The 12,007-nt window shown below is 39.6% G+C and overlaps 1 protein-coding gene across 1 annotated transcript in view; it reads left to right on the top strand.

The window, feature by feature from the left end:
- MYO16 (myosin XVI) overlaps positions 1-12,007 on the top strand; it is a 643,638-nt gene that overhangs the window by 306,290 nt on the left and 325,341 nt on the right. The gene's annotated exons all lie outside the window — the stretch shown is intronic.

Genomic DNA, 12,007 nt, shown 5'->3' with positions numbered 1-12,007 from the left:
TTCAGAATATGTTCAAGCCTAAATTTGGTGTAGATCTCAAAACATTTCTCAAAATGTTTCTTCTAAGTTCTTCCTAACCTTCTTTTTTTTTTTTTTTCTTTTTTTTTATTTTATTGTTGGGGATTCATTGAGGGTACAATAAGCCAGTTACACTGATTACAATTGTTAGGTAAAGTCCCTCTTGCAATCATGTCTTGCCCCCATAAAGTGTGACACACACTAAGGCCCCACCCCCCTCCCTCCATCCCTCTTTCTGCTTCCCCCGCCCATAACCTTAATTGTCATTAATTGTCCTCATATCAAGATTGAGTACATAGGATTCATGCTTCTCCATTCTTGTGATGCTTTACTAAGAATAATGTCTTCCACTTCCATCCAGGTTAATACGAAGGATGTAAAGTCTCCATTTTTTTTAATGGCTGAATAGTATTCCTTGGTATACATATACCACAGCTTGTTAATCCATTCCTGGGTTGGTGGGCATTTAGGCTCTTTCCACATTTTGGCGATTGTAAATTGAGCTGCAATAAACAGTCTAGTACAAGTGTCCTTATGATAAAAGGATTTTTTTCCTTCTGGGTAGATGCCCAGTAATGGGATTGCAGGATCGAATGGGAGGTCTAGCTTGAGTGCTTTGAGGTTTCTCCATACTTCCTTCCAGAAGGGTTGTACTAGTTTGCAGTCCCACCAGCAGTGTAAAAGTGTTCCCTTCTCTCCACATCCACGCCAGCATTTGCAGTTTTGAGATTTTGTGATGTGGGCCATTCTCACTGGGGTTAGATGATATCTCAGGGATGTTTTGATTTGCATTTCTCTAATATATAGAGATGATGAACATTTTTTCATGTGGTTGTTAGCCATTCGTCTGTCGTCTTTAGAGAAAGTTCTATTCATGTCTCTTGCCCATTGATATAAGGGATTGTTGGCTTTTTTCATGTGGATTAATTTGAGTTCTCTATAGATCCTGGTTATCAAACTTTTGTCTGATTGAAAATATGCAAATATCCTTTCCCATTGTGTGGGTTGTCTCTTTGCTTTGGTTATTGTCTCCTTAGCTGTACAGAAGCTTTTCAGTTTAATGAAGTCCCATTTGTTTATTTTTTTTGTTGTTGCAATTGCCATTGCAGTCTTCTTCATGAAGTCTTCCCCCAGGCCAATATCTTCCAATGTTTTTCCTATGCTTTCTTTGAGGATTTTTATTGTTTCATGCCTTAAATTTAAGTCCTTTATCCATCTTGAATCAATTTTTGTGAGTGGGGAAAGGTGTGGGTCCAGTTTCAGTCTTTTACATGTAGACATCCAGTTCTCCCAACACCATTTATTGAATAGGGAGTCTTTCCCCCAAGGTAAGTTCTTGTTTGGTTTATCGAGGATTAGGTGGTTGTAAGATGTTAGTTTCATTTCTTGGTGTTCAATTCTATTCCAAGTGTCTATGTCTCTGTTTTTGTGCCAGTACCATGCTGTCTTGAGCACTATGGCTTTGTAGTACAGACTAAAATCTGGTATGCTGATGCCCGCAGCTTTATTTTTGTTACTAAGAACTGCCTTAGCTATATGGGGTTTTTTCCGGTTCCATACAAAACGCAGAATCATTTTTTCCAAATCTTGAAAGTACAATGTAGGTACTTTGATAGGAATGGCATTGAATAGGTAGATTGCTTTGGGAAGTATAGACATTTTAACAATGTTGATTCTTCCCATCCATGAGCATGGTATGTTCTTCCATTTGTTAATATCCTCTGCTATTTCCTTTCTGAGGAGTTCATAGTTTTCTTTATAGAGGTCCTTCACCTCCTTCGTTAGGTATATTCCTAGGTGTTTTATTTTCTTTGAGACTATGGTGAAGGGAGTTGTGTCCTTAATTAGCTTCTCATCTTGACTGTTATTGGTGTATACAAAGGCTACTGACTTGTGGACATTGATTTTATATCCTGAAACATTACTGTATTTTTTGATGACTTCTAGGAGTCTTGTGGTTGAGTCTTGGGGGTTCTCTAAGTATAAGATCATGTCGTCAGCAAAGAGGGAGAGTTTGACCTCCTCTGCTCCCATTTGGATTCCCTTTATTTCCTTGTCTTGCCTAATTGTATTGGCTAGAACTTCCAGCACTATGTTGAATAGTAAAGGTGACAGAGGACAACCTTGTCTGGTTCCAGTTCTAAGAGGAAAAGCTTTCAGTTTTACTCCATTCAGTAAAATATTGGCTGTGGGTTTGTCGTAGATAGCTTCAATCAGTTTTAGAAATGTGCCACTTATGCCTATACTCTTCAGTGTTCTAATTAGAAAAGGATGCTGGATTTTATCAAAAGCTTTTTCTGCATCTATTGAGAGGATCATGTGATCTTTATTTTTGCCTCTGTTAATATGGTGGATAACGTTTATGGACTTGCGTATGTTAAACCAGCCTTGCATCCCTGGGATGAAGCCTACTTGATCATGATGAATGACTTTTTTGATGATAAGCTGTAATCTATTGGCTAGGATTTTGTTGAGAATTTTTCCATCTATGTTCATGAGTGAGATTGGTCTGAAATTCTCCTTTTTGTTTGGGTCTTTTCCTGGTTTTGGTATCAGGGTGATGTTTGCTTCATAGAATGTGTTGGGTAAGATTCCTTCTTCCTCAGTTTTTTGGAATAATTTCTGCAGTACAGGAATAAGCTCTTCCTTGAAGGTTTCATAGAATTCTGGAGTGAAGCCATCTGGACCAGGGCATTTTTTAGTTGGAAGCTTTTTTATTGTTTCTTTGATCTTGGTGCTTGAAATTGGTCTGTTCAGGAGCTCTATTTCTTCCTGGCTAAGTCTAGGGAGAGGGTGTGATTCCAAATATTGATCCATTTCCTTCACATTGTCAAATTTCTGGGCATAGAGTTTCTGGTAGTATTCAGAGATGATCTCTTGTATCTCTGTGGGATCCGTTGTTATTTCCCCTTTATCGTTTCTGATTGAGGTTACTGGAGATTTTACTTTTCTATTTCTAGTTAGTCTGGCCAATGGTTTATCTATTTTATTTATTTTTTCAAAAAACCAACTCCTTGTTTCATTAATTTTCTGAATGATTCTTTTGTTTTCAATTTCATTGATCTCTGATTTGATTTTGGATATTTCTTTTCTTCTACTGAGTTTAGGCTTAGATTGTTCTTCTTTTTCCAATTCCATAACATCTCTTGTGAGATTGTTGATGTGCTCTCTTTCTGTTTTTCGAATGTAGGCATCTAAAGCGATGAATTTTCCTCTCAGAACTGCTTTTGCAGTATCCCACAGGTTTTGGTAGCTTGTGTCTTCATTGTTGTTATGCTCAAGGAAGTTAATGATTTCCTGTTTTATTTCTTCCTTCACCCATGTGTTATTCAATAGAAGATTGTTTAATTTCCATGCCTTTGAGTGGGGTCGAGCATTTTTGTTAGAGTTGAGTTCCACCTTTAGTGCCTTATGGTCTGAAAAGATACAAGGTAAAATTTCAATTCTTTTGATTCTGTTGATATTTGTTTTGTGTCCCAGGATATGATCAATTTTGGAGAATGTTCCATGGGGTGATGAGAAGAATGTATATTCTTTGTCTTTGGGGTGGAGTGTTCTATATGCGTCTATCAAGCATTGTTGTTCTAGGGTCTCATTTAAATCTCTTATATCTTTGTTTAATTTCTGTTTAGAGGATCTGTCCAGCTCTGTGAGAGGTGTGTTAAAGTCCCCTGTTATGATGCTATTATCAGATATCATATTGCTCAGACTGAGTAAGGTCTGTTTCAAGAATCTGGGAGCATTTAAATTGGGTGCATAAATATTTAGAATTGAAATGTCTTCTTGTTGTAGTTTTCCCTTGACCAATATAAAGTGACCATCTTTGTCTTTTTTGACTTTAGTTGCTTTAAATCCACATGTATCTGAAAATAAGATTGCAACTCCTCTGTTCTTCTGAATTCCATTTGCCTGAAAAATTGTCTTCCAACCCTTGACTCGGAGCTTTAATTTGTCTTTTGAAGCCAGGTGTTTTTCTTGCAGACAGCAAATGGATGGCTTGTGTTTTTTAATCCAGTCAACCAATCTATGTCTCTTCAGTGGGGAATTCAAGCCATTAACATTTATGGAGATAATTGATAAGTGTGGTAGTATTCTATTCGTCTTATTTGGTGAGAGTCCATTGCTTAGTTTTATCTTTTGCATCAGTGTGGAGGTTAGGTTCTGTCCTTTGATTTCTGAGTTCTTATTTTGCTGCTGATCCATTGTGGTGGTCAGTGTGCAGAACAGGTTGAAGTATTTCCTGTAGAGCCGGTCTTGTTGTGGCGAATTTCCTCAATGTTTGTATATCCGTAAATGATTTGATTTCTCCATCAATTTTGAAGCTTAGCTTAGCAGGGTACAGAATTCTGGGCTGGAAATTGTTCTGTTTAAGTAGATTAAAGGTAGATGACCATTGTCTTCTTGCTTGGAAAGTTTCATTAGAGAAGTCTGCGGTCACTCTGATGGATTTGCCCCTGTAGGTCAACTGGCGCTTACTCCTGGCAGCTTGCAGAATCTTTTCTTTTGTCTTGACTTTGGACAGGTTCATCACAATGTGTCTTGGAGAAGCTCGGTTAGAGTTGAGGTGACCTTGGGTCCGATATCCCTGTGAAAGCAGTGTGTCAGAATCTTTGGTGATGTTTGGGAAATTTTCTTTTATAATATTCTCTAGTATGGCTTCCATTCCTCTGGGGCATTCTTCTTCCCCTTCTAGAATTCCTATAACTCGTATGTTGGAACGCTTCATAAAGTCCCATAATTCTGACAGTGAACGTTCTGCTTTCTCTCTCTTCTTTTCTGCCTCTTTTACTATCTGAGTTATCTCAAAAACTTTGTCTTCTACCTCTGAAATTCTTTCTTCTGCATGGTCTAACCTGTTGCTGATACTTTCCATTGCATCTTTAAGTTCCCTGATTGACTGTTTCATTTCCTTCAGCTCTGCTATGTCCTTTTTATATTCTTCATATCGTTCATCTCTGATTTGATTCTGTTTTTGGATTTCCTTTTGGTTATTTTCCACTTTATTAGCAGTTTCCTTCATTGTTTCCATCATTTCTTTCATTGTTTTCAACATGTGTATTCTAAATTCCCTTTCTGTCATTCCTAACATTTCATTATAGGTGGAATCCTCTGCAGTAGCTACCTCATGGTCCCTTGGTGGGGTTGTTCTGGACTGGTTCTTCATGTTGCCTGGAGTTTTCTGCTGATTCTTCCTCATGAGTGATTTCTTTTATCTGTTTCCTTGCCCTAATTTTCCTTTCACTTCCTCTTGCTCTTTAAGTTCTTGTGCCTGTGGACTAAGGATTACAGGACCAGAAGGGTGAGAAGGTTGAGGAGCAAAAAAGGGATGAAAGAAAGGAGGACCGAGTGATAAGAAAAAAAAAGAAAGATAGAGAAAGGAGAGGGGGTGGGGATAAGGAATATTGACAAAAAGAAGAGAGGTACAGAAAGAGGGAGACAGGGCAATATAGGTGTACAGTAGGGTACTTTGACGTTACAACCTTAAAAAACCCCACCTTCTGGGGATGCCCAGTTGTGTGGTTCCCTTGAGGTCAGCAGGTCTTTGCTAACCTGATCAGACACAGTACCCCACCTCCACCAAGTAGAGAGGAAAGACAAAAATGCTATAAATCAAACCAAAACAAGCAAACAGAAAACTTTACGGGGATACAATTGGGTGAAAAACCAAATGATAGGGGTAGAAACACTAGCAAAAATGAAGTTGTAGTTATTAAAAAAGGCAGCAATGGGAAATTATAATTAAACTAGAAAAATTGAGAAAGAAAAAGGGATCTGTTTGGAAAAGATTGAAATTAAAAAACAAAAGAACATCAACAATGTCAAAATAAACAAACAAACAAAAAAACCAAACAAACAAAAAAAAAGAAAAAAATACACAACCAAAAACCAAGCAGTTTGTATATGTTATTGAATATTGTCTGGGCAACACGTGGTCTTCTGGGGTATGAGATGTTAGTCACAGTTCTGATACGACTGGAGGCTGCTGATTTCTCAAACCCCAGCAGGTAGACACCCTAAATCTCTCTTCAGCCCACTTAAAAGGCACTTTGAACTTGTAAACTTGCTGAGCAGAAGCTTTCCCAGCTTTCTCGCTGGAATCACTGCTGAAGTGGCTATCCACTTACCCAGTGTGCCAAAACCGGTCTCACTCTGCCCCTGAGGGTTAGGGCTGCAAGGCGGCTCAGACCCCACCCTTAGGCTACTTGGTTGCTGGGTTACAAGCTCCCACCCGTTTCTAGCTCTGCGACCCTGAGGGCAGAGCTTGCCGGGGCAGATCACTGGCAATGGTTCCGTGTGACCCACCGCAAAACACTATTAGCTCCGTCTGGCTCAGCGGCCCAGACTGGGGCCCTAGACAACGGCCGAAGTTCTCCGCACTCCCGCTCAGGCCCTCCCCAGGGCAGTTCAACTCAGTGCCAAGTCCAAGGACATCAAAACAGTTCACAGGTAAGGCCTTTCTGGTTTGCAGTCTCGCTGCTACTGAACTTACAGTTGTGGGCGGGTTTAGACGGATTGAACACATGCGACCACTTGCTGGTTTTCCACTGTTTTAGTCCTCCTCTTGGGGTCCAGAAGTCTCTCGCTGACTCCCTGTATCCTCATAGGAGTGATGCTAGGCAGTTCCCACCAGCCGGAGATGCCTGGAGTCCTATCTCCCCAGACTCACGGTGCCCAGATGCAAGGAAGCTGTTACTCGGCTGCCATCTTGCTCCGCCTCTTCCTAACCTTCTATTGTGAATTTTATATCTATTTTGTATTTTGGATCTTTCTTGTTGGAAATATATATAATTAAAGCAATTACGGTCTGTTCTAAAGAGATACGTAGTCTTTTTTACGTATTTATCTGACATCTGTTTGGAGTAGTGTTATAATTGTTTGGAAGATGTTGGTAGTATAAGCGTACACTATTTAGCCAGCATTTACGAAATACTCACAGATTTTTTTCTTTGTACTGATCAGCTGTCACTATGCTTTTGAAATATTCATAAGGAATGTATCCCTTTTGATAACCATGCATAAGATTGCCATCAAAGCTTCCTCCCTGACCATTTTGGAATCTCAATCTGAAAAATGCAGGGAATTCTTTCCCTGATCTACTCTAACACTGGGTTTGTCTCATTTTGTTACTATAAACAGGCTGAGGAGTATTGACATTTTTACTGTCAGCCTAGTATTTTTCTCTAACTCATGGAACAGCTGTGCCACTGAAGATGAGAATCCACAAGAATAACAGTGAGATGTCTGTGATGGCTCTTCCGGGCTCAGCACAACAAATGCAGAACTTCTGTTAGGACTCTTCTACATGTGCACATAAAAATTTGCATTGAAATTGTTAGCATTGCAGCCATAAGAGGCATTTTATTATCTTAGTCTTACTCCTGAAGAAAAAAATATCTTGTTGATTTTTCTCCTTTGTAATCATTGCTTGGAGAGTTAAATATATGTGCTATCTTGCTAGAGATTTTTACCCTCCTTTTGCATTACTCAAAGTTATGGCAGTGATACTATTAACTTGTGTACACATATGAATGTATGTACTAATTTTTTGTAATACATATATGCACACATAACATTGTGGGCTGTCTCTGTGTGTGTAAGTTTATGTACTTCAGAGAAATTCTTCGAAAGATACTAGAAAAAAGATATTTACATCGATCCCCAAGTTGATGGTGACAGTTCTCTCTCACGTATCTCGGCATACAAGGATTTTTGCCACTGGTCTTTTCACTTCTAGAAAATACATACTGACCCATCGGCACTTGTTTTCTAGATCCATTTTATATCCAAGGGCTAACATTCTAGTCTGTGAGACTGGAATAGAGCAAAGTTGTCCATCTATACAAGAAAACTTCCAATTTTGTCTAAACTAATTGCAGCTAAAGAATCAAGTGTGCACAGTGGAGTAGGGTGATTCCTTTCTTTCTTTTTTTTTTCCAACGAAAATATGGGCACAATTAGGTTACATTGTTTGTGTTTGTCAGGTGAAGTCCAAGTTGTATTTGAGCCCTTCACCCAGGAAGTGTACCATTTACCCCTACCTTGTACCCAGGTGAGAGATCACCAAGCCCCCTCTCGCTTCACCCCCAACTTGAATTTCATTGTGATTTTTTCCTTGTGTGGGTGTGCAGTTGTCCATCTACTAGATATTAGGACCGAGTATATGGGATGCTTGCTTTTCCATTCTTGTGATACTTTACACAGGAAGTATCAGGAAGATGTTCTCCAACTCTGTCTAAGTAAATATAAAAGATGTGAAGTCTCCATCTTTCTTTGTGGCTGAATAGTATCCCATGGTGTACATATACCATAGTTTATTTAACCATTTAGTTTATTAATCCATTCGTGAGTTGATGGGCACTTGAATTATTTTCACATCTTAGCAATGTGAATTGAGCTGCGATAAACACTCTAGTGCAAATGTTCTTAAGGTAAAATGATGTTTTTTCTTCTGGGTAGATAATTAGTAATAAGATCAGAGGTCAACTTTCAGTTCTTTGAGGATTCCCCTTACTTTTTTCCAAAAGGGCTGTGTTGGTTTGCTGTCCTGCTAACAGTAAGTGTTCCCTTCTCTCCGGCCAGCATCTGTAGCTTTGGGACTTCATCAGGTGGGCTGTTCTCACTGGGGTTAGGTGATATTTCTACAGAGAGAACTAAGAAGTCCTGAGAAAAAATAGCAGACGAGGTTAACAAATGGAAGAACATACCATGCTTATGGCTGGAAAAAATGAGCATTGTTAAAATGTCCCTGTTACCCAAAGTGATCTATATACTTTATATAATCTCATTAAGTACTTAATGTCATACTTTGAAGAACTTGAAAAAGTAGTTCATTTCATAGGAACCAGAAAAACCCTGAATAGCCATCACAATTCTAAGCTCCTCTTTCTTGAATACATCAAAGTCAATCCATCTTCCTCCTTTCTAGCCCTTCATAGGGCCTCTTTATCGCACAGGTCTTCAAACTTTTTAAACAGGAGGCCAGTTCACTGTCCTTCAGACCGTTGGAGGGCCAGACTATGGTTAAAAAAAAAAAAACTGTGAACAAATTCCTATGCACACTGCACATATCTTATTTTGAAGTAAAAAAAAAAAAAACGGGAACAAATACAATCACACTGCCTCATGTGGCCTGCAGGTCGTAGTTTGAGGACCCCTGAGAACTTGCTAGCTGGTCCTGTCACTCTTGACCTCCCTTCCACAAACTGCCAAAGCATCACCTTGGTGACATTGGGGTGATCTTGCCGCCCCCGACCCACTCACATAAACCCCTGCATGCCTTCATAATTGGCAGAGGTAAGCAGTGTTTCCCTGCGGCCTCCAAAGCTTCCCTGACTCCTTCAGTGATGTCTTCTGCGGTTCCATCCACACCAGGCAGACCCCAGGGGCTCCAGCACTGACCTGACCCGAAAGCCTTCCCTTGTTCTTCTCTCTCCCTGGGACAATCTTCTTCCACATCCTAAGGACTTCCAGCTTAAACTCTCTTCAAATTCAATTTCACCGTGACCTCTTCACAGGGGACTTCTTGGACCATCTGATCTAAAGTGATTTCTTTGGCTCGGCGCCTGTGGCTCAAGCGGCTAAGGCACCAGCCACATACACCTGAGCTGGCAGGTTTGAATTCAGCCCTGGCCTGCCAAACAACAATGACGGCTACAACCAAAAAAATAGCCGGGCGTTGTGGTGGCAGCCTGTAGTCCCAGCTACTTGGGAGGTGGAGGCAGGAGAATCACTTGAGCCCAAGAGTTGGAGGTTACTGTGAGCTGTGATGCCACGGCACTCTACCCAGGGCGACAGCTTGAGGCTCTGTCTCAAAAAATAATAAAGTGATTTTTTCCCCCTCTTTTCTGAGCATCTTGTTTTGTCCCTCATGGACTGTTTGAGTTGAAAGTTTCTTACTTATATCTCATTTCATCCCACAATAGACTGTAAATTCTCTGAGGGAAAAGACATCATCCTTTTCTCCTCCTTTGTGCTAAACCACTAACTCAATTGTGGCAAGTAGTAGTTGAGCAAGAAAACTTGGCATTCTTGAGCGTATGTTGTGAGATTTACCATCGTCTGCTGGAACCCTTCACTGCTCCCCATTGTCATCCTCCAGCTTCTTCTGGGGACCTGTCAGCTGTGCGAAGCTAGAAAAAAACATGTGCCTCTCTGGGCTTCCAGTTCCTCATCTATTAGTTAAAGATGTTGAACAGTTAAACAAAGATGCTAAATCTCACACTTCAAAACATACATATTATTTACCAGAAGATCCTTCCCCAGAAATAAATATGTGAAGGAGAACTCTGATTTCTAGAGCAGAGGGAGGCTGATCACCTTTGCTGAGAACCCCAGGGCCCTGATACTTGCTGCTTCCTTGCTGTGTCCAGAGCAGCCAGGGCAACGCTGGAGGAAAGGTCACTGCTAGTCCCCAGGCCCCTTCTAGGTGGCTGCTAACCACGCTGAGAGTGCGCTGAGCTGCAGGGCAGGCTTGTTCCAGCCGCCATGTAACTTCAGTCCTCACAGCCACTCTTAAAGGACGGACTGCTGTCCTCATGTTTTATTAGAGAATTAAAAGCAGCTTCATGATAAGACAAAACATTATTTAAGTGCTCACAGCTAGGAAGGTACACAACTGGGACTTAAACATCATTCACCCAAATGAACACAAATAATCAATGGGCTTGCTTTTTCAGCGTTCAAAGTGGGGAAGCTCAAATTAATGTCTTCAGTTTTTTAGCCTGAATTTATATGATGGATGAATACAGAATTAAAATCTACCTGGCTCAGACTGCCAGTTGATGCACGTGAGGGCCGAGCCAAGACAGCCGTCACGTCTCCTATGCTCAGCCTCCCCAGAGCTGTCAGTCTGAGGCACACTCGGTGCCTGTGGAACGCTTTGAAGTGGGACAACGTGTGTGATGTCAAAAAATTGCTATCACACAACCCGAAAATTCTTCTGGCAGCCCAGAAAATACTATGATAGCTGGAGCATTATGATTTCTATTTTTATCAGCAAAACGTGCCAGTTTGGGCATACGACTCTGAACTACTTTAAATAGATTCTCCTGACAGTGTCGAAGCCTTAAGACTATGCTTCTAACACAACATTAAATATCCAATTTTAATAAAATTATGTTCCATTGTTTTGTGGAGGTTAATCCTAAAAGGTATTTTGAAATATATTTCTGTTCAATGTTACCAAAGTAGAGAACATGGCACCCTCAGATATTTGAGTGTGTGTATCTCAGTGGTGGAAGGGAACAGCTTGATCTCGACATTTCTGAGATGTGGAATATTTTATAAATCAATGTTTTAATAAATAAGCATATAACAATTGGAATATTGTGTTTCTCACTTATATAAATGGTTTTATCTCCAACACCAAATAGTCTATAGTCCGGACACCTTCCAAGTATACACAAATCACTCTTGACCTTTTGACAATGGCAATGTGGAGTTTGTGTTTCTACCATTAATACATTAGGTTTAGAAACAATCTGCAAAAGGATTGGAATGATTTTATGAACGCATGGGAAAAATTTCATATTGTAATACATTCGGTAGTACCAAAAAAAGTCCTAAATTTAGTTTTTTAAAAAATGTGTGGTAATTTTCATTTTACAAATATTTAACTGGTAAATAGTTATAATCATTTAGCAATAGTATATACGATTAATACAACAATAAGACAGATACAAATATTATACAAGAATACAAACATTAATACAAATAATACCAAAAAAACAGGCTGTTATTAAAAATTTACTGTGGGTATCAAAGAGCTCACATTAATAAGAAAATTCTTATTCTTTTTGTTCCTCTGTGTTTGATGTGTAAAACCCCAATACTGTCACATGGCATCAAATGTCTACTCTCAGACAGACCATATTCTGTGCACATAAAATTAAACAATGCTCATTTCCAATTTGGAAATGATAGACTTTCATTGAATTAAAGAATACAAATTTGTCTTCTTTTTTTGAAATATTGCAGTTTTATAATTTTC

The sequence above is a fragment of the Nycticebus coucang genome, chromosome 15 (assembly GCF_027406575.1).
Source record: "Nycticebus coucang isolate mNycCou1 chromosome 15, mNycCou1.pri, whole genome shotgun sequence".
NCBI lineage: Eukaryota > Metazoa > Chordata > Mammalia > Primates > Lorisidae > Nycticebus > Nycticebus coucang.
This window is presented reverse-complemented; position numbering and strand designations above follow the sequence as displayed.